We start from the raw sequence: 26,803 nt of genomic DNA on the forward strand, positions 1-26,803 counted from the left end.
ATGTCTGATGCTCGCGACCCCATGGACTGCAGCACGCCAGGCTTCCCTGTCCTTCACTATCTTTCAGAGTTTGCTCAGACTCATGTCCATTGTGTCGATGGTGCCATCAAACCATCTCATCCTCTGCTGCCCCCTTCTCCTGTTGTCTTTAATCTTTCCCAGCATCGGGGTTTTTCCAGTGAGTCAGCTCTTCACATCAGGTGGCCAAAGTATTGGAATTCTTAGTTCTTCACGTACTTCAAGACTTCACATACTTCAAGACTAGCTTGAAGGATTTTGAGCATTACCTTGCTAGCACGTGAAATGAGCACAACTTCACAGTAATTTGAACATTCTTTGGCATTGCCCTTCTTGGGGGATGGAATGAAAACTGGCCTTTTCCAGTCCTATGGCCACTGCTGAGTTTTCCAAATTTGCTGGCAACCTGAGTGCAGCACTTTAATGGCATCATCTTTCATGATTTGAAATAGCTCAGTTGGAATCCCATCACCTCCACTAGCTTTGTTCGTAGTAATCCTTATAAGGCCCACTTGACTTCACACTCCAGGTTGTCTGGCTAAGTGAATAAGCAAACCATCATGGTTATCCGAGTCATTAAGACCTTTTTTGAATAGTTCTTTTGTGTATTCTTGCCACCTCTTCTTAATCCTTTCTGCTTCTGTTAGATCCTTGCCTTTTCTGTCCTTTATTGTACCCATACTTGCAAGAAATATTCCCTTGTTATCTTCAATTTTCTTGAAGAGATCTCTTTTCTTTCCCATTCTGTTGTTTTCCTCTATTTCTTTGCATTGTTCACATAAGAAATCTTCTTGCATATTTTTTTCTTGGGGATGGTTTTGATCACTGCCTTCTGTACAATGTTACAAACCTCCATCCATAGTTTTTCTGGTTTTTTTCATAGTTTTTCTGGTAGGCATTCTGTCTATCAGATCTAATCCCTGGAATCTATTCATCATCTCCACTGTATAATCATAAGGGATTTGATTTAGGTCATACCTGAATTGCCTAATGGTTTTCCCTACTTTCTTCAGTTTAAGCCTGAATTTTGCAATAAGGAGCTGATCATCTGAGCCACAGTCAGCTCCAGGTCTTGTTTTTGCTGTCTATATAGAGCTTCTCCATCTTCAGCTGCAAAGAATCTCTAGTTGTAACTATTTCCTGAAAAACACCAGATAGAAGGGTAATACCATTCGTGATGAAGAGTATGCTGATTTTTGTCTCAACATAATGAAAAGCATTTGTCCATATAATTAACTACAATTAATTTGAAATAAAACTTTGTCAATCAGTATGCTTTTCTATGTAAACGTATGTGCTCAGTTGCTTCAGTCTTGTCCAAGTCTTTGCCACCCTGTGAACTGTATGTAGCCTGACAGGTTCCTCTTTGCATGAGATTCTCTAAGCAAGAATACTGGCATGAGTTGCCAGGCCCTCCTCTAGGGGTCTTCCCAACTCAAGGATTGAACCCACATCTCCTGCATCTCCTCATTGCAGATGGATTCTTTACCACTGAGCCACCGAGAAAGCCTTTTATATTTTAATCAAAAAGTTTTTTGTTTATCCTTGTTCTCCAAAAAATATATACAAATGACAAAGCTCATGAAAAACTGTTCAGCAGCACTAATTATTAGGGAAATGCAAGTCAAAACTACAATGAAGTATTATCTCAGATGCCTTAGGATAAAAAACAAATAACAAAGAAAATAAAACAATAACTGTTGTGGAAGATGTGGAAAAATTGGAAACTATATGCACTGTAGATAGGAATATAAAATGGTGCAACCACTATGGAAAACAGTGTGGCAGTTTTTACATAATTTCAAGATAAAATTGTATGTCATCTAATAATTCCACTTTGGGTATACATCCAAAAGCATTGAAAATAAGATCTTGAAGTTTTATTTGAATACCGTATTTACAGCAGCATTGTTCACAATAGCCAGAAGTTGGAAGCGACTCAAATGCTACTTGACGGACAGATGGATAAGCAAACTGTATATACATACAATTATACATATTTAAAGAAAATAAATTCTGGCTACTACAACATGAATGAGCCTTGAATACAAGATGATGAGTGAAATGAGCAAATACCAAATGAATCCATTAACATGAGGGACCTAGAGTACTCAGCTTTATAGAGGAAGAATGAAGAATAGTAGTTGCCACAAGCAGAGGGAAGAAGGAAATAGGGAGTTGTTGTTTAATGGTTATGGGGTTTCAGTTTTGGAAAATGGAATGAGTTTTGGAGATTGCTTACTCCATATAAGGTGAATATACTTACTGCTGAACTATACAATTTAAAATGATTAAAAATTTAAATGGTTAATTAAGATATTAAATTTTGTATATTGTGTATTTTACAATTAAAAATTTTTAAAAAGGAAAACCCATGTTAAAATCATTTAACATACTTCTAGAAAATTCAGTACACTGAACTAATAGAAAATCTTTCCTCTTGCCCATCATCATCTGCATCTCCCACACGCACCCCACACAGAGGCAAATATAGGTTTAACTCACAGCTGAACTTGAGAGAAATGCCCAAATGCTACCAGTGAGAGTGAGGGCAGCAAAAGCCCATGTGGAAACCCAACAGCATACAAGAATATCAGAACGGAAGGCAGTCTAAAAGGTGAGAGGCTAGTGATTTAGGTACTAAGAAGACAAAACTCCAAGTCTTGCCTCTAGAACTATGATGGGCCACCTAGGCTCCGAAACAGAGACAAGAAAATCTGTTGGACTGTGCTGGGCAAAACTCTCTGTGACCCACTTGGGACCTTGAGTTGAAACAGTGTCACACATGAGAAAGCAAAACCAGAAGCCTTTACTATAGGGAAATGTGGCTTCTAATTTCATACTGCCCTTGTGAAGGGGAACCATCAGTTGAGAAACATGAATAGTAAAAAATCAAAATGTGGATCCCAAATTGGAGACATCCATAAAGCTAACTTAGCAAACATGCAGTTGTCAGAACCCAGGACATATGAGACTTCCACCGAAAGCAAATATGAGATAGCCGTAAAAAATTTTAAACTATATCAGTTTATGAAAAAGCTACCATGTGTGACAGACAGAAGAATAAACACAGAAAGAACCTTACATTACCAAAAGAAATTTTAAAGACTTTAAAATAATATGTTTAAAAGAAAAAAAAAGGATATAGTATAATTCTTTCAATTATACTGAAAGTTGCACACTTATAATTTGCACAGTGTATATGTATTTGTGTATGTATCTGTCTATAGAAGAAGGGAATGGCAACCCACTCCAGTACTCTTGCCTGGAAAATCCCATGGACGGAGGAGTCTGGTAGGCTGCAGTCCATGAGGTTGCTCAGAGTCGGAGACAACTGAATGACTTCAGTTTTACTTTTCACTTTCATGCATTGGAGAGGAAATGGCAACCCACTCCAGTATTCTTGCCTGGAGAATCCCATGGACAGAGGAGCCTGACAGGCTACAGTCCATGGGATTGCAAGAGTCGGACACAACTTAGTGACTAAACCACCTAAACCACAACCAACAGATAAGTACATTAGAGTACTTTCTACTTATTTGTCTATGTCTATTCATCCATCTCTTTTTCTCCTGGCTTTCTATACACAAAATTATAAATAATCTATTCTGGAACTTCAAACATCCTGACTCTTTAAAAGTATTGCTAATTAGGGATACTTTCTTAATGTGCTGATTCAATGTTTGTTTCCTATAATATAACATTTTCGCTCTGTAATTAAATACATCAAAATAGCTACATAGATCCTTATTTGGCAGTTCATTGTTCTAACTTGTGCTGATTCCTGGTTTATTGTATTCATTCAGCAGATATTTTTCTCAAAGCTGCACTCTGATGCAACACCCAGCCTGTTTTCCCAGCCACCCACCTCTCTTCCATATAGAATTCTAGTCAGTCAAAACCCTCTGCTATCACCCTAATATCCATTATGATTTCCCATCTCTGCCTTTCCTCATTCTGTGCGTTCTGCCTAGGATTTATCCTCCTCTCTCTTTTGAATCTCTGCCTCTGACTTCTATGGATTATTTTTTGCCCAGATCAGATATCACCTTTTTCCCTTGAAGTCTCTTTGATTAGCCCCTGAGAACAATGCTTATTATATCCCCTGTTTTCCTCTAGCACTTAACTGTCTAACATATGATAATTATATTGTATTATATGATAGTGATTTGAGTTTGGATGTATCTTTTCTCTTAGATTATAAATTACAGTGTTCATATCCTGCACTATTTTAAATCCCTCAGTGCCTTACCAGACAATTCAGTCAATAATTATTTTATAAAAAATGGAAAAGGCTGCCATCACCAGAAATTATATAAGGGTTTGAAAATACCAAAGTTCCAAATGAGAGGATACAGCTTTCCCATCATTTTATTTTAGTGATATCGTCTACATTATTTATTTCCAAGAAAGGAAACCTCTAAAGGAAAAATGGGAGTTACATGGTTTTAATAAACAATGTTAAATGTTTACCTGGTACTCATGAAAGCACTCAGAAAGTTGTAAAAAATAAAAATCATGTACTCCTGATATGCATATTATGCATTACTTGTAGTCATACTACATGAAAAAATACCTTTTTTTGAACTGGAGGGTAATTGCTTGACAGTGTTGTGTTTCTGCCATGCAGCAGCACGAATCAGCTGTACATAATCAGCCATACATATATCCCCTCCATCTTCTGCCTTCCTCCCACCTGCACAACTCACTCTCTAAGTCATCACAGAGCACCAGACTGAACTCTCTGCATTATCTAGCAACTTCCCATAAGCTATTTTACACATGGTAAAGTATGTATTTGATAATTATTGGAAAAAATATTTAGCACATTTCCTTGAAACATTCATTGGTATACTAGGGAAGCAATATTTCTGTGCTGACAGTATATAATATACAAGTAGACCAAATAGCAAAAGGAAGTTTCCCCTTTATCACATTTTGTGTTTTAATCTGTAAAGACATTTATCAGTTTTGCCTTCAGAAACAGGAATTTATTTTATCATTAACAAAATAAGTTGTTGTTTAGTCGCTAAGTCATGTCCAACTCTTTGTGACCCCATGGACACACCAGGCTCTCCTATCCTCCACTATCTCCTGGAGTTCACCCAAATTCATGTCCATTAAGTCAGTGATGTTATCTGACCAACTTCTGCCTCCTTCTCATTTTGCCTCCAGTCTTTCCTAGCCTCAGGGTCTCTTCCAATGAGTTGGCTTTTCGCATCAATTGGCCAAAGTTTTGGAACTTCACCTTCAGCATCAGTCCTTCCATTGAATATTCAGGGTTGATTTCTTTTGTATTGACTGGTTTGATCTCCTTGCTGTCCAAGGGACTCTCAAAGAGTTCTCCAGCACCACAGTTCAAAGGCATCAATTCTTTTTCACTCAGCCGTCTTTATGGTCCAGCTCTCACAATCATACATGACTAATAGAAAAATCATAGCTTTGGCTATTCTTACCTTTGCGAGCAAAGTGATATCTCTGCTTTTTAATATGGTGTCTAGGTGTATCATAGTTTTCCTTCCAAGGAACAAGTATCTTTTAATTTCATGGCTGCAGGCACTGTCTGCAGTGATTTTTGAAACCCAAAAAGAGAAAATCTGTCACTGCTTCTGCTTTTTTCCCTTCTTTTTGCCATAAAGTGATGGGACTGGATACCCTGATCTTAGTTTTTTAATGTTGAGTTTCAAGCCATTCTTTTCACTCTTCTCTTTTACCCTAATCAAGAGGCTCTTCAGTTCCTCTTCACTTTCTGCCATTAGAGTGATATCACCTGCATTTCTGACATTGTTGATATTTCTAGATTCCAGCTTGTGATTCATCCAACCTGGCATTTCACATGATGTCCTCTGCAAAGAAGTTAAACAAGTAGGGTGACAATATGCAGCTTTGATGTACTCCTTTCCCAATTTGGAACCAGTCTGTTGTTCCATGTCCAGTACTAACTGTTGCTTCTTGACCCAATACAGGTTTCTCAGGAAACAAGTAAGGTGGTCTGGTACTCCCATCTCTTAAAGAGTTTTCCACAATTTGTTGTGATCCACACAGTCAAAGACTTCTGTGTAGTCAATGAAGCAGGAGTAGATGTTTTCCTGGAATTCCCTTTATCTGTCTGATCCAACAGATGTTGGCAATTTGATCTCTCTCTCTGTCTTTTCTAAACTCAACTATACATCTGGAAGTTCTTGGTTCACATACTGCTAAAGCCTAGCTTGAAGGATTTTGAGCTTTACCAAACTGGCATCTGAAATGAGTGCAATTGTGTGGTAGTTTCAACATTTTTTGGCATTGCCTTTTTTTCAGATTGGAATGAAAACTGACTTTTCTAATCCTATGGCCATGGCTGAGTTTTCCAAATATGCTGGCATTTTGAGTGCAGCACTTTTAACAGCTACATATTTTAGGATTTTAAATAGCTCAGCTGGAATACCACCGCTTCCAATACCTTTGTTCACAGCAATGCTTCCCAAGGCCCACTTGACTTCACACTTCAGAATGTCCAGTCTAGGTAAGGGACAACATCATCGTGGTTATCTGGGTCATTAAAATCTTTTTGAATAGTCTTCTGTATATTCTTGCCACTTTTTCATTCTTCTGCTTCTGTTAGATCCTTACTCTTTTTGTCCTTTATAAGAAAAAACAATAGAATGGGAAGGACTAGAGATCTCTTTAAGAAAATCAGAGATATCAGGGGAATATTTCCTGCAAGGATGGGCTCAATAAAGGATAGAATCAAGCTATATCAGTATCTTATGTACAAGATTGATATTTATATTAGTTATTCATATTTAAAATGATTTAAAATACTCACACTGTGCTCCTAAACTAATAGCAATATAGTTCAATATTAATCTTTCCTAGTATGTATTTTGTATCAAGAGAAGTAACAAAGAATCTAATATAGAATTCTTTACTCAATTTTTGTTTTTATCATTTTTAATTTTTTTATTGATTTATGATCTTTGGGGTGTAGAGCAAAGTGATTTTATATATATATATATACACACATACATATAGTATTTTTCAGATTCTATTCCATTTTAAGTTATTGCAAGATATGTAATATGTTCCCTGTGCTGTACAGTAGGTCTTGTTGTTTATCTATTTTACATATAGTAGTCTGTATCTGTTAATCTCAGATTCCATAGTTATCCCTCCAACTCCTTTCCCCTTTGGTAGCCATAGTTTGTTTTCTACATATGCATATCTCTTTCTGTGTTTTGTTTTGTTTTGTTTTGTTTTTTGAGGAGGTTCCAAGGCATGGAAAGGCTTTAATAAACATGACAAAGGGACTGGGTGAGGGGGAGGAAAACTCTAGATCAAGCCTTTTTCCCATTTCAGCTGCAGAGGAGGGAGGGGGCTCGACCCTGTTCCCAGATGCAGAGGCAGCTGGAGGACAATCCCTGGAAGTCTCCTGTACCCAGCAGAGGGGCTGAGGGGAGAGGGAGAAAGAAGTCCTTGCTGGTGCTGCCAGGAACCCCGGAGACCTGAAGCAGCAAGCTGACCTCTGAGGTCAGGAGAGGCCCGGAATCAGGCAGGAACAGCGGAAGTCAGAAGGGTAGATGGACTGAACAGGTAGGGAAACTCTTGGGTCCCCATACAGCATTGTCACAGAGGGGCCCCAGGGTCCGCTGGCTCCAGGGACTGAGACCCACAGGGAGGCACCCCCAGCCTGAGACACTCACAAAGTGGCCCTGACGTTTCCCCTTACTCTGTTCAGCTATGGTCCGAAGAGGGTCTAGAGGGAGAGGGGAGGACGGGGCCTGCCTGGGTGGGCAGAGGAGGGCGCCTAGGACGGGCATGGGGGGAAGGGACGGCGGGAGGGCCTCTAGCTGCTGTTCTGCTGCTCCTGCTGGCGAATAAGGTTGGTGATAGGACTAGTGATACCGCCTATCAAGGTCCAGTACTCGTCAAAGCTGATGCGTTCGTCGTGGTTGGCATCCAGGTCCTGGATGAGCTTGTCAGCAGCCTTCCGGTTCCCTGTGTCCGTTAGCATATGGTTGAGCTCTTTCTGAAGCATCTTCCGGAAGCTGCTCTCGCTGATCTTGTTCTTGACCAGGCTGTGCTTGGAGACGTATTTGTAGAAGTTTTCCACCAGGACGACCACCGCCTTCTCTAGCTCCGTGTAGGAGTCCACCATCTCACTGCCTCACGCCTCACAGGGCCTTCTCGGTCCTCTTCCTCTCCTGCAGGGCTCTGGGGCCTGAGCTCTGGCACTGCCAAGCAGCTCCCTGAGCTCAGCCCAGCCAGGACTTCTCGCCGCTGCACTCCCAGATTCTGTCCCACTCCCTGCCGGCCCTGCCCGGCGGAGACTTTCTGTTTTTTATTTAAAGTTTTTATTCTATACCAAAGTATAGCTGATTAACAAACAATTTGATATGTTCAGGTGAACAGCAAAGGGACTCAGCCATATATGTACATGTATCCATTGTCCCCCAGACTCTCCTATCGAACTCTACCACATTGAGCAGAGTTCCATATGCCATACAGTAGGTCATTTTGGTTATCTATTTTAAATATAATAGTGTGAACATGTCCATCCCAAACTCCCTTACTATCTCTTCTCTCCATCATTCTCGCAGCAACTATAAGTTCATTCTCTAAGTCTGTGAGTCTGTTTCTGTTTTGTAAATAAGTTCATTTGTATCACTTTTTAAGATTTCACATAAAAGTGATATTGTATGATATTTGTCTTTGTCTGACCTAGTTCACTTAGTATGGTGGTCTCTGTGGCCGCTCATATTGCTGCAAATGGAATTATTTCATTCTTTTTTCATGGCTGAGTAGCATTCCATTGTGTATATACACTATATCTTCTTTATCCATTCATCTGTTAGTGGCCATTTAGGTTGCTTCCAGTATTGGCTATTGTGACTCGTGCTGCTATGAACGTTGAGTTGCACTTATCTTCTTGAATTTGCATTTTCTGCAGGTATATGCCTAGGAGTGGGAGTATTGTATTATATGGTAACTCTATTTTTAGTTTTTTAAACAACCTCCATACTGTTCTCCATTATGTTTGTACCAATTTGGATTCCCACCAACAGGAAGGTTACGTTTTCTCTACACCCTCACCAACATTTATTATTTGTAGATTTTTAATTATGGCTATTCTAACTAATGTGAGGTGATACGTCATTGTGGTTTGGTTTGCATTTCTCAAATAATTAGAAATGTTGAGCATATTTTCATTTGCCTGTTACCCATCTGTATGTCTTCTTTGCAGAAATGTCTGTTTAAGTCTTCTGGTCATTTTTTGTTTGGGTTGCTTGTTTTTGTGTTATGGAGCTATGTGTGCTATTTGTATATTTTTTAAATTGATCCTTCATCAGTTGCTCCATTTGCAAATATTTTCTCCCACTACATAGATTATCTCTTTGTTTTATTTGTGGTTTCCTTTACTGTGCAAAAGCTCTTAGGTTTAATTAGATCCCATTTTTTAATTTTTCTTTATTGTTTTTCCTTTACTCTAGGAGACAGAGCCAAAGAAAATATTCCTGCAATTTATGTCAAACAGTGTCCTTCCTCTGTTTTCCTCTAGGAGTTTAAAAGTATCTGGTCTTACATTTAGGTCTTTAATCTATTTTGAGTTTATTTTGGTGTACAGTATTAGAGAATGTTCTAATTTCATTCTTTAAATGTAGCTGTCCATTTTTCCCAGCACCACTTATTGAAGAGACTTTCTTTTCTCCAATGTGTATTCTTGCCTCATTTGTTAGACATTAATTGACCTTAAGTGCATGGATTTATATCTGTGCTTTCTATACTGTTCCATTGATCTTTGTGTCTGTTTTTGTGCCAGTGCCATGCTATTTTGAGGACTGTAGCTTTGTAGTATAGTCTGAAGTCAGAGAGCTTGATTCATCCAGCCCCATTCTTCTTTCTTAAGATTGCTTTAACTTTGATATCTTTTGTGTTTCCATACAAATTAAAAAATTTTTTTCTCCTTTTCTGTGAAAAATGCCATTGATAATTTAATTTGGATTGCAGTGGATCTCTAGATTGCCTTGAGCAATATGGCCATTTTAACAATATTTATTCATCCAATCCAAGAATAGAAATATGCCTACTCAGTCGCTCCAGTCATGTCTGACTCTTTACAACCCTGTGGACTGCAGCCCACACAGGATTCTTCAGGCAAGAATACTGGAGTGGCTTGCCATGCTATCCTCCAGGGGATCTTCCCAACCCAGGGATTGAATGCAAATCTCCTGTATCTCCTGCATTGACAGGAGGATTCTTTACCCACTGGGCCACCTGGGAAGCCCCAGAAATATGTATAGAAATATACATATAGAAATACATAGTATATAGAAATGTGCCATATTGTATATTAATTTTGTACCCTAAAACTTTATCTAATTCATTGATGAGCTCTGGTAGTTTTCTGCTGCCACGTTTAGAATTTTCTGTGTATAATATGTATAATATCATGTATAATCTATCTATAATTTCATGTCATCTGCAGATAGTGACAGTTTTACGTTTCAATTTGAATTCCTTTTATTTACTCTTTTCTTCTCTGATTGCTGTGCCTAAGAGTTCTAAAACTATGTGAGAGTTGACATCTCTGTCTTGTTCCTGTCCTTAGAGTGAATGCTCTCACCTCTTCACCACTGACTGTGATGTTAACTGTGGGTTTATCATACATGGCCTTTTTTATGTTGAGATATATTCCCTATATTTTATGCCCAATTCCTAGAGATTTTTTGCCATCAAGGGATGTTGAATTTTATGAAAATCTTTTTCTGCATATAGTAAAATGATCATATGGTTTGTGGTATATCACATTGACTGATTTGTGGATATTGCAAAGTACTTTAATCCTTGGGATAAATCCCACTTGATCATGGTATATGATCCTCTTAATATGTTGCTACCTTAGGGCTTCCCTGGTAGCTCAGCTGGTAAAGAATCTGCTTGCAATGCAGGAGACCTAAGTTCAATTCCTGGGTCAGGGAGATCTACTAGAGAAGGGATAGGTTACCCACTCCAGTATTCTTGAGCTTCCCTTGTGGCTCAGCTGGTAAAGAATCCTCCTGCAAGGAGGGGGGCCTGGGTTCCATTCCTGGGTTGGGAAGATCCCCTGGAGAAGGGAATGGCTACCCGCACCAGCATTCTGGCCTGAAGAATTCCATGTACTATATATTCCATGGGGTTGCAAAGAGTCAGATACAACTGAGTGCCTTTCACTTTCATGTTATGTTTGTTAGCATTTTGTTGAGGATTTTTACATCTAAGTTCATATGTGATATTGGTCTATAATTTGTGTGTGTGTGTGATATCTTTGTCTGGTTTTGTTATCAGAATGATGACAGCCTCACAGTTTTCCTCTTTAAGCTACATTTTTAAAATGCTTTTGCTTGAATAATAGTCATTATGCTAGATTAATCCCTTTAAGATCTGTAGCTGTATACTATATGTTCTAAGTTTTATCTATCCATAAATAATTTTAGAGATTATATGCCTCTTGGTTTTTCTCATGTCTGGAAGCTAAGACTCTCCTGGTTTTGGTGACTATATTACAGATTCTGATGCTATTTATGTTGCAAAGTGTGCAAATCAGAAAAGAACAAACATTTGTGAATAACTTATCTCCCTCCTCGATGTTAGTCTGTCCAATTTCTTGGTTGACATTTAATTATAATAAACACAATTTAACAGTTTTATATAAGAAAGTAGTAATGTTCATAATGTTTTGACTATTCTTCATTTGAGGCCAAAACTTTCCATTTCTAGCCAGTTCCTTTACCTTCTTCATTTTTAGAAATTATTCTTCAGTTTGTTTCATTTGAAAAGTAGTCAGTGAGTTTTTTTCTCACTGAAGAAAACTGTAGGACTTTTTATATGAGGATAAGTGTAGAGACATGAATTGCATGAGCTTTGATCACAGTTTCAGAGAGCCTTATATAGATTTGACTTTTGTAGATGTATTTTCATAGATATATAAACAATATTGGTAATGACACTGATGCTGGGAAAGATTAAAGGCAGGAAGAGAAGGGGACAACAAAGGATGATTGGTTGGATGGCATCACTGACTCAACGGACAAGAGTTTGAACAAACTCCAGGAGATGGTGAAGGACAGGGAAGCCTGGCATGCTGCAGTCCAGGGGGTCACAAAAAGTCAGACACAACTGATCGACTAAAAAGAATGATTTTAGGCAAATGATTTTATGTAATACTTAGATAGGGCATGATATTATGTCATATATAGAGATGTAATTCTCCTTAAAATATATTAAGAAGAAAATCAGTTAGCATTATTTTTTAATATTTATCTATTTATTTGGCTGTAGCAGCTTTAGTCATGTCACAGAACCTTCGCTCTTCATTGCAGCATGCAAAATCTTTAGTTGCGGCATGCAAACACTTAGTTGTGACAGGGATCTAGTTCCCTGATCAGGGATCAAACCCAGGCCCCTGCGTTGGGAGCACAGACTCTGGACCACGAGGGAAGTTCCAGTTGACGTAATTTACCATGCCATGATTTTAACACTTGGAAGGAAACATTATCTAACTGGAAATTAATATCATTGTCTTTTTTATTTCATTTTCACTTTAACTATCTTCTGTTCATGACAAGTGTGTTTGAATGTATTATTGTTCAAAATATATGCTGTACTGTCTCGGGAAGGATTAGATGTCCATGGCGCATTCAGTCTTATCCACATGACTTGCTCTGGCCAAGGAAATGGAAGTGGAACCAATCTGTGTCACTTCTAAACTAAAATTTTAAGAGATAGGATTGGCCATATCTTTTCCCTCTGCAGTAAAGTTGGCAGTGTCCCAGAATAGAAGGTGTTCCATTAGCTTTGGTCCCAGAGTAGAGAAAAGGTGGAGTAGAATCACAACTGACCTCAGATGGACCAGTAGCATGAGCAGCAAATTAGCCTAGTTTATGGCACTTGATTTTGGGGTTCTTTTGTTATCTCCATATAACCTACTCACTTCTGACTGATAAAGCAAGATGGACTGTACGCCCCTGTGCAAGTGGCATGAAATTTACTTCCATTATAAAAGGAAGCTCATTTTGTATAACAATTAAATAATAGTACACGGGAAAGTTGGCTTAAAACACAACATTTGAGAAACTAAGATCATGGCATCCGGTCCCATCACTTCATGGCAAATAGATGGGGAAACAATGGAAACAGTGACAGACTTTATTTTCTTGGGCTCCAGAATCACTGCAGATGGTGACTGAAGCAATGAAATTAAGACTCTTGCTCCTTGGAAGAAAAGCTAGACAACATAGACAGCATATTAAAAAGCAAAGACATTTCTTTGCCAACAAAAGGTCCATCTAGTCAAAGCAATGAGTGTGAGAATTGGACTATAAAGAAAGCTGAGTGCCAAAGAATTGATGCTTTTGAACTGTGGTGTTGGAGAAGACTCTTGAGAGTGCTTTAGACGTCAAGGAGATCAAGCCAGTCAACCTTAAAGGAAATCAGTCCTGAATATTCATTGGAAGGAATGATGCTGAAGTTGAAACTCCAATACTTTGGCCACCTGATGGGAAGAAATGACTCTGTAGAAAAGACCCTGATGCTTGGAAAGATTGAAGGCAGGAGGAGAAGGGGATGACAGAGGATAAGATGGTTGGATGGCATCACCAATTCAATGGACAAGAGTTTGAGCAGGCTCTGGGAGCTGGTGATGAACAGGGAAGCCTGGCGTGCTACAGTCCATGGGATCACAAAGAATTGGACATGATTGAGCAATAGAACTGAATAGAAAAAAGAAAAATGTGGTGGTTAACAAATGACTTAACTTTGAGGAATATTGCCATATGTGGTAGGAACTGCTAGGTTTACAAATATAGGCTAATGTGAAGGGCTTTCACTTTAGAAGGCAAAATTCTGATAGAAAAAGGAGGGAAATGTTTTTAAATAAACAGGTAGAAGGTAAGGCAAGGCATTTGGAAATTTATTAGTATAAGGGATATATGGAAGAATGGTATCTGTGCTTTAAAATGTTGCTATATATTTTAATAAAGACATTTAAAGGGAAGACTATATACATTACTATGATATAGTAATGATTACTTTGTATTACTATGATATAGAAAGAATAATAGCATTAGAAATCTGAATACTCTCAGGACGTTTCTTGCTAGACAGCAGGTGTGAACTGAAATCCAGATATTGAAATTAGAGAGCTGCTGCCTCTATACACATCATTTAGTATTCAAGTCCTTCCTACTTTCATGATTTCAGTGCTAGCTTCAGAAAAATGAAAGCAAAAACAAAATTGGTTTTCTATTAAATATTTTCTGTGTTTGCAACTTCTACCGTTGTGCAGTAACAACTGCATGTTTTATCCCTTGGATTTTGCGCAGACATTCATGAATTAGTACCAATCAGAATTCTGTTTCAAAATAAGCCCACCATGGCAACCTGGAAACTGAGAGGAAAATGCTGTGTCCCTATGGTTTCTGGGAAGAATTACTTATAACCCTGTCCATTGTATCATCACTTGTCATTTCTTACGATAAGTGCTGCCCTATTTTATTTAATAATTTAGTTCTAAAATAAATAGTCCCAAAGTATTAACCAACTTTATTTTCCTTTCAAAGGTAAAATGTGTCCTAGAACCCTCTAAGAAATAATTTTTTCCTTTTTGTTGTTATTTATTTGTTTGATATATGAGTTATGTGGGAGAGATTGGAAAGTTATGCATGTAAAAACTCATATATGTTAGCGTTTTTATGTCTAATTATTGGTAGGTTGGATTTTCATAACAATTTAAATTCTATTCATGTTCGTATGGCATTTGTAGCTGGAAATACAAAGTAATTTATTTTTTCTGAAGGTTGAAACTCCAATAACACTGGAATTTGATATTGTGCTATATGATTTTAAAAATGTACTTCAAAAGACACAGACATTACCTCAAGATTTATAATCTAGAACAACAACATTTATGTAAGCAGATTTCAAAGATACTGTAAATAAATGAATGTTTCTTTACAAAGATATGAAAAAAAAAATTTTTTATCATGTACACTCCTTAGGATCAAAACCATTTGGGAGAGCAAGTGTGTGAAAATATGTTTTAGAATACACACATATGGAATGAGTTTAATTAAAAAAATAATAACTCTGGCTTTCAGGAATTCAAATAATGGAAGGCTTGATGTTTATGGCAAACTATGAGGTAGATACAAAATACTAACTGTAAAATTTATAAAATTCTGTGTTCCTACCTTAAAATGTTTTAAAATAATTTTGAATTCCCGCATCATGGTGACTTACTTGAATTTTCTGTGACTCTTGTTGTTCAGACACTAAGTCACGTCTGACTTTTCACAGCTCCATGGACTGCAGCACGCCAGGCTTCCCTGTCCTTCACTGTCTACTTGAGTTTGCTCAAACTCATGTCCATTGACTTGGTGATGCCATCTAACCATCCCATCCTCTGTTAACCGCTTCTCCACCTACCTTCAATATTTCCCAGCATCATGGTCTTTTCTAGTGTGTAGGCTCTTCGCTCAAGTGGCCAGAGTATTGGAGTTTCAGCTTCAGCTTCAGTCCTTCCAATGAATATGCAGAGTTGATTTACTTTAGGATTGACTGCTGTTTTTTTCTTCCAAGGAGCATTTTTTAATTTCATGGCTGCAGTCAACATCCGCAGTGATTTTGGAGCTCAAGAAAAGAAAATCTGCCACTGTTTCCATTTTTTCCCCATCTGTTTGCCATGAAGTGATGGGACTGGATGCCATGATCTAATTAAGATGTTTTTCTATGACATAGTTGAGGAAAATGTCTCTGAGCTATAAACCCAGTAATAATTAATTTGTTTTATGAGTTTTAAGCCTCACGAAAATATGCCATATACTATTCTTTATTATTCTCTTTCCCGATTTTATTGAGGTATGATTGACAAATGAAAGTTTTTTATATTTGGGTTGTATTTTACAATATAATTTTCTTAACATATATAACATAATGATGTATACATTGTGAAATGCCTACCAGCATCAAGTTAATTTTGACATCCAGCACTTCACATAATTACCATTTATATTTTTGTATGTGGTGAGAACATTTAAGATTTACTCTCTAAGCAAATTTCAAATATAAAATTCAGTATTATTACTGAATCACCATGGTATACATTAGATCCTCAGAACTTACTACTTGTTTAATTGAAAGTTTATGCCTTTTGACCAACATCTGCCTATTTCTTCCATCCTCCAGACTCTGACAACAACTAGTCTACTCTGTTTCTATGACCTTGACTTTTTTAGATTCTACATATAAGTGAGATCATACCGTATTTGTCTTTCTGTGTCTGATTTGTTACTTAGCATAAAACCCTCCCTATTCAGCCATATAGTCACAAGTAACAGGACAATTCTCTTTTATACTTGAATAATATTCCAGTGTGTTGTGTGTTTGTGTGTACATATACATATATGATCATGTTTTCTTTGTCTGTACATCCATGGTGGGACAGTTAGTTGTTTCCATATCTTGGCTCTTGTGATAAACACTACGATGAATGCTCTTTTGATGAACAATCTTATTAAAGAATATTTCATTGAAAACTTAAAAATATATATGATGTGTGGAAATCCATTTATTAAAACACTTGAACTATCCAAACTTTTGAAGCATCAGGGACAAAAAACTATAGTTCAGATAACTATACTGAAAACTGGTGAGTACTTGAAAAGTCATCTCATTTGTTTTAGCACTGAGCTCTTAGGAAGTAGTTGAATATGCAGAACTATTGTTTGTTGTTGTTCAGTCACCAAACCATGTCTGACTCTGAGATTCCATGAACTGCACCATGCCAGGCTTCCCAGTCCCTCAGCGTCTCCTGGAGTATGCTCTGACCCATGTCCATTGAGTGGGTGATGCCATCCAGCCATCCCATCCTTTATACCCTCTTCTCCTTATCCCTTCAGTCTTTCCCAGCATCAGAGTCTTTTCCAATGAGTCAGTTCTTTGCATCAGGTGGCCAAACTATAGGAACTTCAGCTTCAGCATCAATCTTTTCAATGAATATTAAGGACTGATTTCCTGTAGATTTGACTGGTTTGATCTCCTTGCAGTCCAAAGGAGTCTTAAGAGTTTTTTCCAGCACCACAGTTCAAAAGCATCAATTCTTCAGTGCTCAGATTTCTTTATGGTTCAACGCTCACATTCATACATGATTACTGGAAAAATCGTAGCTTTGAATATACAGACCTTTGTCATCTCTGCCTTTTAGTATGCTATGTTTGCCATTAAAAGACCAATCATCTTTTAATTTCATGAGTGAACTCACCATCTGCAGTGAGTTTGGAGCCCAAGAAAATAAACTATTCGCTGTTTCTAAATTTCCCCATCTATTTGTGATGAAGTGATGAGACCAGATACAATAACTTTGGTTTTATAATGTTAAGTTTTAACCAAGCTTTTTCACTCTCCTCTCAATTTCACCAAAAGGTTCTTTAGTTTCTCTTTGCTTTCTGCCATAAAGGTGGTGTCATCTGCATATCTGAGGTTTTCATATTGATATTTCTCCTGGCAGTCTTGATTCCAGCTTGTGCTTCATCTAGCCCAACATTTTGCATGATGTACTCTACATATAAGTTAAATGAGCAGGGTGACAATATACAGCCTTGACATACTCCTTTCCCAATTTGGAACCAGTCCATTATAACATGTCCAGTTCTAACTGTTGTTTCTTGACCTGCATACACATTTCTCAGGAGGTGTGTAAGGTGCCTCCTGGTATTCCCATCACTTTAAGAATTTTCCACAGTTGGCTGTGATCCACAGAGTCAAAGGCTTTGGTGAAGTCAATAAAGCAGAAGTAGATGTTTTTCTGCATTTCTCTTGCTTTTTCTATGATCCAGCACCACGTTGGCAATCTGATCTCTGGTTCCTCTGCCTTTTCTAAATCCAGATTGAACATCTAGAAGTTCACAGTTCATGTACTGTTGAAGTCTTGCTTGGAAAATTTTATTAGTGTATTTTCAGTTCAGTTCAGTACAGTTGCTGAGTCATGTCTGACTCTTTGTGACCCCATGGACTGCAGCATGCCAGGCCTTCCTGTCCATCACGAACTCCCAGAGTTTACTCAGACTTAAGTCCATTGAGTCGGTTATGCCATCCAACCATCTCATCCTCTGTCGTCCCCTTCTTCTGCCTTTAATCTTTCCCAGCATCAGGATCTTTTCAAATGAGTCACTTGTTCGCATCAAGTGGTCAAAGTATTGGAGTTTCAGCTTCAGCATCATTCCTCCCAGTGAATATTCAGGACTGATTTGCTTTATAATGGACTCTTTCAGTCCAAAGGACTCTCAAGAGTCTTCTCCAACACCACAGTTCAAAAGCGTCAATTCTTCAGCACTCAGCTTTCTTTATAGTCCAACTCTCACATCCATACATAACTACTGGAAAAACCATAGCTTTGACTAGATGTACATTTGTTGGCAAAATAATGTCTCTGCTTTTTAATATGCTCTCTGGATTGGTCATAACTTTTCTTCCAAGGACCAAGCATCTTTTAATTTCATGGCTGCAGTCACCATTTGCAGTGATTTTGGAGCCCAAAATAAAGTCTCTCACTGTTTCCATTGTTTCCCCATCTATTTGCCATGATCTTAATTTTCTGAATGTTGAGTTTTAAGCTAACTTTTTCACTTCCCGCTTTCAGTTTCATCAAGAGGCTCTTTAGTTCTTCTTCACTTTCCACCATAAGGATGATGTTATCTGCATATCTGAGGTTATTGATATTTCTCCCCACAATCTTGATTCCAGCTTGCGCTTCATCCAGCCCAGTGTTTCTCATGATGTACTGTGCATATAAGTTAAATAAGCAAGGTGACAATATACAGCCTTGACATATGCTTTCCCTATTTGGAACCAGTCTGTTGTTCCATGTCCAGTTCTAACTGTTGCTTCCTGACCTGCATACAGATTTCCTAGGAGGCAGGTCAGGAGGTCTGGTATTCCCATCTCTCAGAATTTTCCGGTTTGTTGTGATTGCTGTAGATTGAACATTCTTTGGGATTAGAATGAAACTAACCTTTTCCAGTCCTGTGTCCACTGCTGAGTTTTCCCAATGTGCTGCCATATCGACTGCAGCTGTTTAACAGCATCATATTTTAGGATTTAAAATAGCTCATCTGGAATTCCATCACCTCTACTAGCTTTTTAATAGTAATGCTTCTTAAGTCCCACTTTACTTCTCATTCCAGGATGTCTGGCTCTAGGTGATTAATTACTCCATCATGGTTATCTGGTTCATTAGACCTTTTTGTATAGTTCTTCTGTGTATTCTTGCCACCTCTTCTTAATATCTTCTGTTTCTGTTAGGTCCATATCATTTCTGTCCTTTATTGTGCCCATCTTTGTGTGAGATGTTCTCTTGGTATCTCTCATTTTCTTAAAGAGATGTCTAGTCATTCCCCATTCTATTGTTTTCTTTATTTTTTTTTTTTTTTGCACAGATTACTTTGGAGGACTTTCTTATCTCTCCTTGCTATTCTTTAGAAATCTGCATTCTGATGGATATATCTTTCCTATCTTTCTTTGCCTTTTGCTTCTCTTCTTTTCTCAGCTATTTGTAAGGCCTCCTCAGACAACCATTTTCTTTTTCTTGGTTTTGATCACCACCTACTGTACAATGTCATGAACCTCCATCCATAGTTCTTCAGGCACTCTTGTCTATCAAATCTAATCCCTATTTGTCACTTCCACTCTATAATTGTTAGGGTTTGTTTTAGGTCATACCTGAATGGTATTCATTGGAGAAGGAAATGGCAACCCACTCCAGTGTTCTTGCCTGGAAAATCCCATGGACAGAGGAGCCTGGCAAGCTGCAGTCCATGAGGTCGCTAAGAGTCGGACACGACTGAGCAACTTCACTTCACTTCACTGAATGGTCTAGTGGTTTTCCTTACTTTGTTAATTTAAGTCTGAACTTGGCAATAAAGAGTTCATGGTCTGAGCCACAGTCAGCTCCTAGCCTTGTTTGGCTAAGTGTATAGAACTCCATCTTTGGCTGCAAAGAATATAATCAATCTGATATGGGTATTAGCCATCTGGTGATGTCCATGTGTAGAATCATCTCTTGTGTTGTTGGAAGAAGTTGCTTGCTATGACCCGTGTGTTCTCTTGGCAAAACTCTGTTAGCCTTTGCCCTGCTTCATTTTGTACTCCAAGGCCAAACTTGCCTGTTACTCCAGGTATCTTTTGACTTCCTACTTTTGTATTCCAATCCCCTATGATGAAAAACACATCTTTCTTTGGTGTTAGTTCTAGAAGGTCTGCAGGTCTTCATAGAACCTTTCAGGTTCAGCTTCTTCAACATTAGTGTTTGGGGCACAGAGTTGGACTACTGTGGTATCAAATGGTTTCCTTGGAAATGAACATAGATCATTCTGTCATTTTTGAGATTACACCCAAGTACTGAATTTTGAACTCTTCCATTGACTATGAAGGCTACTCTATTTTTTCTAAAGGATTCTTGCCCACAGTAGTAGATATCATGATTATCTGAATTAAATTCACTGATTCTGATCCATTTTAGTTCACTGATCCTTACAATTTCAATGTTCACTCTTGCCATCTCCTGTTTGACCACTTCCAATTTACCTGATTCAGTTACCTAACATTCCAGGTTTGCATGCTATGTTGTTCTTCACAGCGTCGGACTTTACTTCCATCACCGGTCATACCCACAACTGGGCGTTGTTTTCACTTTGGCTCCATCTCTTCATTCTTTCTGGAGTCATTTCTCTGCTCTTCTCCAGTAGCATATTGGTCACCTACCGACCTGGCAAGTTCATCTTTCAGTGTCATATCTTTTTGCCTTTCATACTGTTCATGGGTTTCTCAAGCCAAGAATACTGAAGTGGTTTGCCATTGCCTTCTCCAATGGACCATGTTTTGTCAGAACTCTGCACCATGACCCGTCCATCTTGGTTGGCCCTACATGGCATGGCTCATAGTTGCATTGAGTTAGACAAGGCTGAGATCCATGTGATCAGTTTGGTTAATTTTCTAGGGTGATTGTGGTTTTCATTATTTCTGTCCTCTAAGGATAAGGATAAGAGGCTTGTGGAAGCTTCCCAATGGGAGGAACTGGCTTTAAGAGAATCTGGGTCTTGTTCTGATGGACAGGGCCATGCTCAGTATAATTTTCTGTTGATGGGTGTGTCTGTGTTCACTCCCTGTTGTTTGGCCTAAGGCCAAGCAATGGTAGGGGTATGGTAATGGCAACCTCCTTCAAAAGGGCTTATGCCATCTCTGTTGTATTCAGTGCCCCTACCCTGTGGCAGGCCACTGTCAACCCAGGCCTCCACTGACGATTCTTGGACAAAGGCAAGTCTTTCTCAGTCTCATGTGGGTTCACTGCTTCTTTCTCCTGGGTTCTGGTACCCACAGGTTTGTTTGTACCCTCCAAGAGTCTGTTTCCCCAGTCCTGTGGAAGTTCTATAATCAAATCCCACTGGCCTCCAAAGTCAAATTCCCTGGGGGGTTCTCAGTCCCTTTCCCAGATCCCCAGGTTAGGAAATCTGGTGTGGGTCCTAGAACTTTCATAACAGTGTGAGAATTTCTTCATTATAATTATTCTCTAGTTTGTTGGTCATCTACCTGGTTCACTGTATGGTGGGGCTACTAGCAACCTCCTCCAAGAGAACTTATGCCACACTCCCTGCCTCCCAGGTCTACTGCAGCCAGAACCCCTGTCCCCACAGAAAGCCACTGCTGACCCGTCTGTCTGCAAGAGACACTAAAACACTCAAAGGCAGATTTGGCACAGTGTCTGTGTGGTACCTGGTGGCTAAGATGGTAAAGAATCTGCCTAGGTTCCACCCCTAGGTTGGGAAGATCCCCTGGAGAAGGAAATGGCTACTCACTCCAGTATTCTTGCCTGAAAAATTCCATGGACAGAGATGTCTGATATCTTGGAAACAGTGAACATTTGGCAAATAATTCTTGATAATAGTGTTATAATTTTGCTCCTTTAAATAAAAATTAAGAAGTAAATAGTCTATGTCTTTTACAGTTAAACCAAGAAAATATTTAGTGCTGCTGCTTATTTAAGCTTGAGAATTTCTATGTGTTTATTTCTGGAACTCAGGGAACAGTCTGTGTCTGTTACCAAGACAGTCTGTTAAGGCAGCTCAGGAAACAGTCTGTCTGTTACAGAGCTTACCCAAGAATCTAGAATGTGTGGAGAAAACAAACAAAAGTTTATCAACATCTGTAGATAGATAGATAGATGTTAATGTAAGAAGCTCAAGAATGAGTAACTCAAAGAGATAGCTTAGAATTCAGGCTTGTGTAGCATTTTCAACAAAGGACAATAAATTTTAGAAAGTCACAACACAAAAGCAAATATTTTGAGTCTCTAGAGGTGGCAAACTATAGGAAGGCAAATACATGGGAAGCGAAGGGGAGATCAAGGCTTGTTGGTAAAGTTTGTTACATAGGTTCCTCTAGTGCCAACTCCAGGCTGATAAGGGTCTACTGTTGTCCACATGATTAATGTTTGTCCTTCTTGGTAGAGAGAGAAGGAGGGATGTACTTCTAAATTTTTGTCCCGTTTTTAGGAAAATAAGGGAAAGGAAGAACGCTTTTCCTGGAGAAGGAAAATGGCAACCCACTTCAGTATTTTTGCCTGGGAAATCCCATGGCCAGAGAAGCCTGAAAGGCTCCCTGACTGCAGTCCATGAAGTCGCAAGTGTCCAACATGACTTAGTGACTAAACCACCACCACAGCTTTTGCTGTTTCTTAATTCTAATGACATATTTTGGTTTCCTTGATTTGGTATAATAAAGGGAGATCACACACCTTAGGGATACCATTTGGGTCAGAGGAGCAGCCGAGGGAAGCTCGTTGGCAAAATAGGAATGCAGGAAGTAAATTAGAAAGCATGAGGAGAAGATAAAGAGCTAGAAAATATTATTCTAAAAATATCCAAATTGTAAAGGCAAAGTAGATAAGAATCTGGAGAAATAGAATGAAGATAAAACAGTGCAAACATAGACAAGTTCCAGGAAGGCAGCTCAGGAAAAACAGTGAACACAGTCAGCCTTTCCTGTGGTTAAGTTTATTCTCATCTGCAAATCTCTCTTATCTGGGCAAGGAACTGCCTTTGAAGTAAGCAGAATTGCTCTCGGTGTTGGAAAAGTCTGATAAAATTAACAGCTTTGAATTTTTCTTACAGATTTAATGTTTTGCAGCTGTGTATCAGGGCTTCCCTGGTGGCTCAGTCTGTAAAGAGTCCGCCTGCAATGAAAGAGACCCCGGTTCGATTCCTGAGTCAGGAAGATTACCTTGATGAGGGCATGGCAACCTACTCCAGTATTCTTGCCTGGAGAAACTCCATGGACAGAGGAGCCTGGCGGGCTACAGTCCATAGGGTCACAAAGAGTCGGACACGACTGAGCCACTAAGCACTGCACCGCACAGCACAGTAGTATATATTAATACACTGTGTGTGTTGTGTGTGTTAGTCGTTCAGTCATGTCCAATTCTTTGAAACCCTGTGGATTGTAGCCCACCAGGCTCCTGTGTCCATGGGATTTTCGAGGCAAGAATACTAGAGTGGGTTGCTGTTTCCTTCTCCAGGGGATCTTCCCAACCCAGGTATTGAACCTAGGTTCTCTTGCATTGCAGGCAGATTCTTTACTGTCTGAGCCACCAGGGAAGTCATTAATACATTAGGTATAGATATTTCTTAAGTATATATATAACATATAAAAAACTAGAGATAAAATCCTATGTATAAAATCAGATATTATTATCTACTTTGTACAAATAACTTTATGGATGTAGATGAAGAGTAGTATACCTTTGTTTCATTAAACTGCTTTGTAATCATCAGTTTCTTTTCTCAACTGGTTTCTATCAATTTTTCATGTCTTGTAGTGCAACCATTTCATTTCAGGCAAGGAATTGTTTTCTGCTTTAGATGAGGAGGTGATAGAATATAAATCATTAAGAGCCTAAATTTGTAGAATATGTAATCCACAGCTGGGAGCTGTCAGAGCCCTTCTAAAATTGAAATAGGAGTGGAGCTTATCACACTGTGAATTTACTTGTGATTTGTAACAGCAATGTTACCTTGACTGATGATCTTCTTCATCCCACCCCACATATACACACCACTCCTAAAATGAGTGACATAAAACTGATTGTGAATTAATCTGAATCTTTGGAAATACACTTTCTAGCCCTTGTGAACTGGAGTACTCCTGAGTGAGATGTTCAAAGAAGTTAGTATTTTCCCAGTACCATTCATTCTTCTTTATCTCTCAGCTGAAAGAATTGAATGAGATATCCTGTGTGTGCTGTTTTATAAAGAAAAGTCACTCACTATCTACATATTCTTTTCCTCTCATTCAAGAAGTTTGTGACCTTTGGCATTCTAAAATTGTGAATGACCCGAACTACAGTGGAATAATAATATACTTGCCCAAGAGAAATGATCAGGCACAGCTCATGTATTTGATATAAAACAAGTTCAGAGCATCTGATCCTCTATATTTTTTTATAAAATTCTTTCAAACTTTTAAAAGTAATAATATTCAGAGTTCTGAATTCAATAAAGCATTGCTTGTCACCAACTTATCCCTAAGAGTTAAGGGGAATAAAAATGAATGGATAGAGGTTCTGGCAGCATAGCCCATAGAGACATAGGAAAGGACAGGTTTGTTTGTATGTGTTTGTTTGCTTTTTAACCTAGTGGTTTTTAAATTGATATTAATTTTCCTTTATATTCTAAAATATAGCATGTTCAGCTTAGTATTATAACTGTTATTACTTATCCATTAATTTTTCTAGACAACCCAGACTACCATCTCATACTTAACCCATCATTTAAAAAAGGAAAATCTTTGTTCTTTGGAAATATGCTTTTGTTCTGTAGAACATTGGGAATTTCAGAAGCATACAATAAAAAACATAGACCCATCCTGGAAACAAACACTCAGTTCACTAAAATTTCAAGAGGAATAGGCAAACTCTGGTGAAACTATTTAAGGCTTTTTCATTAGAATACCTGTGCTTCGAGATTTAAATGATATAGTTAGAATTTTGTTGACACTGGATCTACAGTATAGCTAACTGAATAATACTTGAACATCTAATTGAATTTCTTGAACAAGCATATTGCTCTGAACAAAAAAGAAAATATTCTGTAAGCCTCTGGATTTGTAATACCAATTGATTTGAAATGTAAACACTGAAAGATTATTTTACATCTCCAGTTTTTTTGGCTACATTTATTTTATATGTGGCTGTCTTACAGAGTGATATAATTTATCAACTAAAATAGCAGTTAATTATTTTTTCCAGACTGGAAATATAGAAAGTTATTTCATTATAGCTAGCATATAGTAAGATACTTTCCCCCGATTATTTCAAAGCACCCTATTCTCAGCCACTTAAGTACTACTGCTCCCCAGTATTTAATCTATAACCTACAATTATTTTTTTATGTTGCATTATGGTTATTTATATACCTGTTTTCCTCTGACTGTCATCAAACTGGAAATTTATCAAGGGCAGAGTTGAGATAATATTGTTCTATCCGCGAGACATTTTGCCTGGCACATAAAAATCTCTCAGTATGTATGACTCTTGTTGAAAGTATAGTAATGAAATGAGAGTGCTCCAGCCACCAGTCCTCTAGGTGTTTTGACAAAGAATCTGCCAGTTTCATTCTTCTGGATGACGTGTCATATGGACAAGGCCAGACTTTTTTAAGAAACTTAGAGTAGAAATGTCAGTAGTTAGCAATAAAAGTCATGATATTATCATATCCATTACAGCTCACAGGATTCTAAGCCTTATTCTATTTCCTCTTTTTCTATTTCTGACTCATAGTTGAGTACATGGGATTTTGGATATTTTTTTCAAAGATCTAAAATCAGTTACTCTCTGGTATAACAGAAAGAAAGAACAATATGGAGTCAGAAGACTTGATCTTTGTCTGTACTCAGTAACTAACCATAGTATGCCCTTGGGTCATTTTACTATCTTTCATCAATTTGCTTATTGTTAAAAGGAAAGGAAGGATTTTACTCGCCATGCAGAATCATTGAAAAGTCAAATGAAAATATGTGTAACAAAAATATATACACTTGATTAAAAAGACCTGATTATAAATCTCATTTCCACAATCTATAGATAACCTCTATAATCGGAGCTAACTTCCTGATTTAACTGTGTAAACTGGAATCGCATACCTATTTGGCAAATGTAAAATTAAAATTTTCTTTCTTAAGCATGAAAATATTCTGAGGTAAAAAGAGTTCTTTTCCCTGTAAATGCATTTTTAAGTTTATGAGAACTTTTGTCAATTCATTTTCACTAAATCTTACACAATTATACTCATGCTTAGTATTATCAAAAATTTTTATTAAATTTCTTTGGTGAGTATGTTATTTGATGACATAATAATATCAGTTCAAGCCTTCTTGTATTTTTCTCAAAGTAATAGATGTTCCACTTTACTTTCTATTTGTATAAAGTTTAAGCTGGTAAAAAAAATGTACACTGAAGAAATTATAAATAATTCATTAAATGTTATTTATTGATAAGTGTATTCCTCATAAACTGCCAACTGCCATCTCTACGTGTAGCTTATTTTCTTGAGTGGTAAAGTAATGACATTCAAACTCCAGTAGTACAATCTATCCCAGAATGACTGGTTAATTTTTTGAAGTCTTGTCCCTACTCTTCATATTTTACATTAATTTAGCCCCTACTTGTCATAAAGAAATAAACAATATTGTGCAGACAAAATTTAAGAGAATATTCACGAGCAGT

The 26,803-nt window shown here is 37.9% G+C and overlaps 1 protein-coding gene and 1 pseudogene across 1 annotated transcript in view; one reads left to right on the top strand and one right to left on the bottom strand.

The window, feature by feature from the left end:
• SLC2A13 (solute carrier family 2 member 13) overlaps positions 1-26,803 on the top strand; it is a 515,435-nt gene that overhangs the window by 402,180 nt on the left and 86,452 nt on the right. The window lies entirely within an intron of this gene.
• Positions 7,362-8,211, bottom strand: LOC138438223 (protein S100-A16 pseudogene; annotated as a pseudogene).

The sequence above is a fragment of the Ovis canadensis genome, chromosome 3 (genome assembly GCF_042477335.2).
Source record: "Ovis canadensis isolate MfBH-ARS-UI-01 breed Bighorn chromosome 3, ARS-UI_OviCan_v2, whole genome shotgun sequence".
In the NCBI taxonomy this organism is placed as follows: domain Eukaryota; kingdom Metazoa; phylum Chordata; class Mammalia; order Artiodactyla; family Bovidae; genus Ovis; species Ovis canadensis.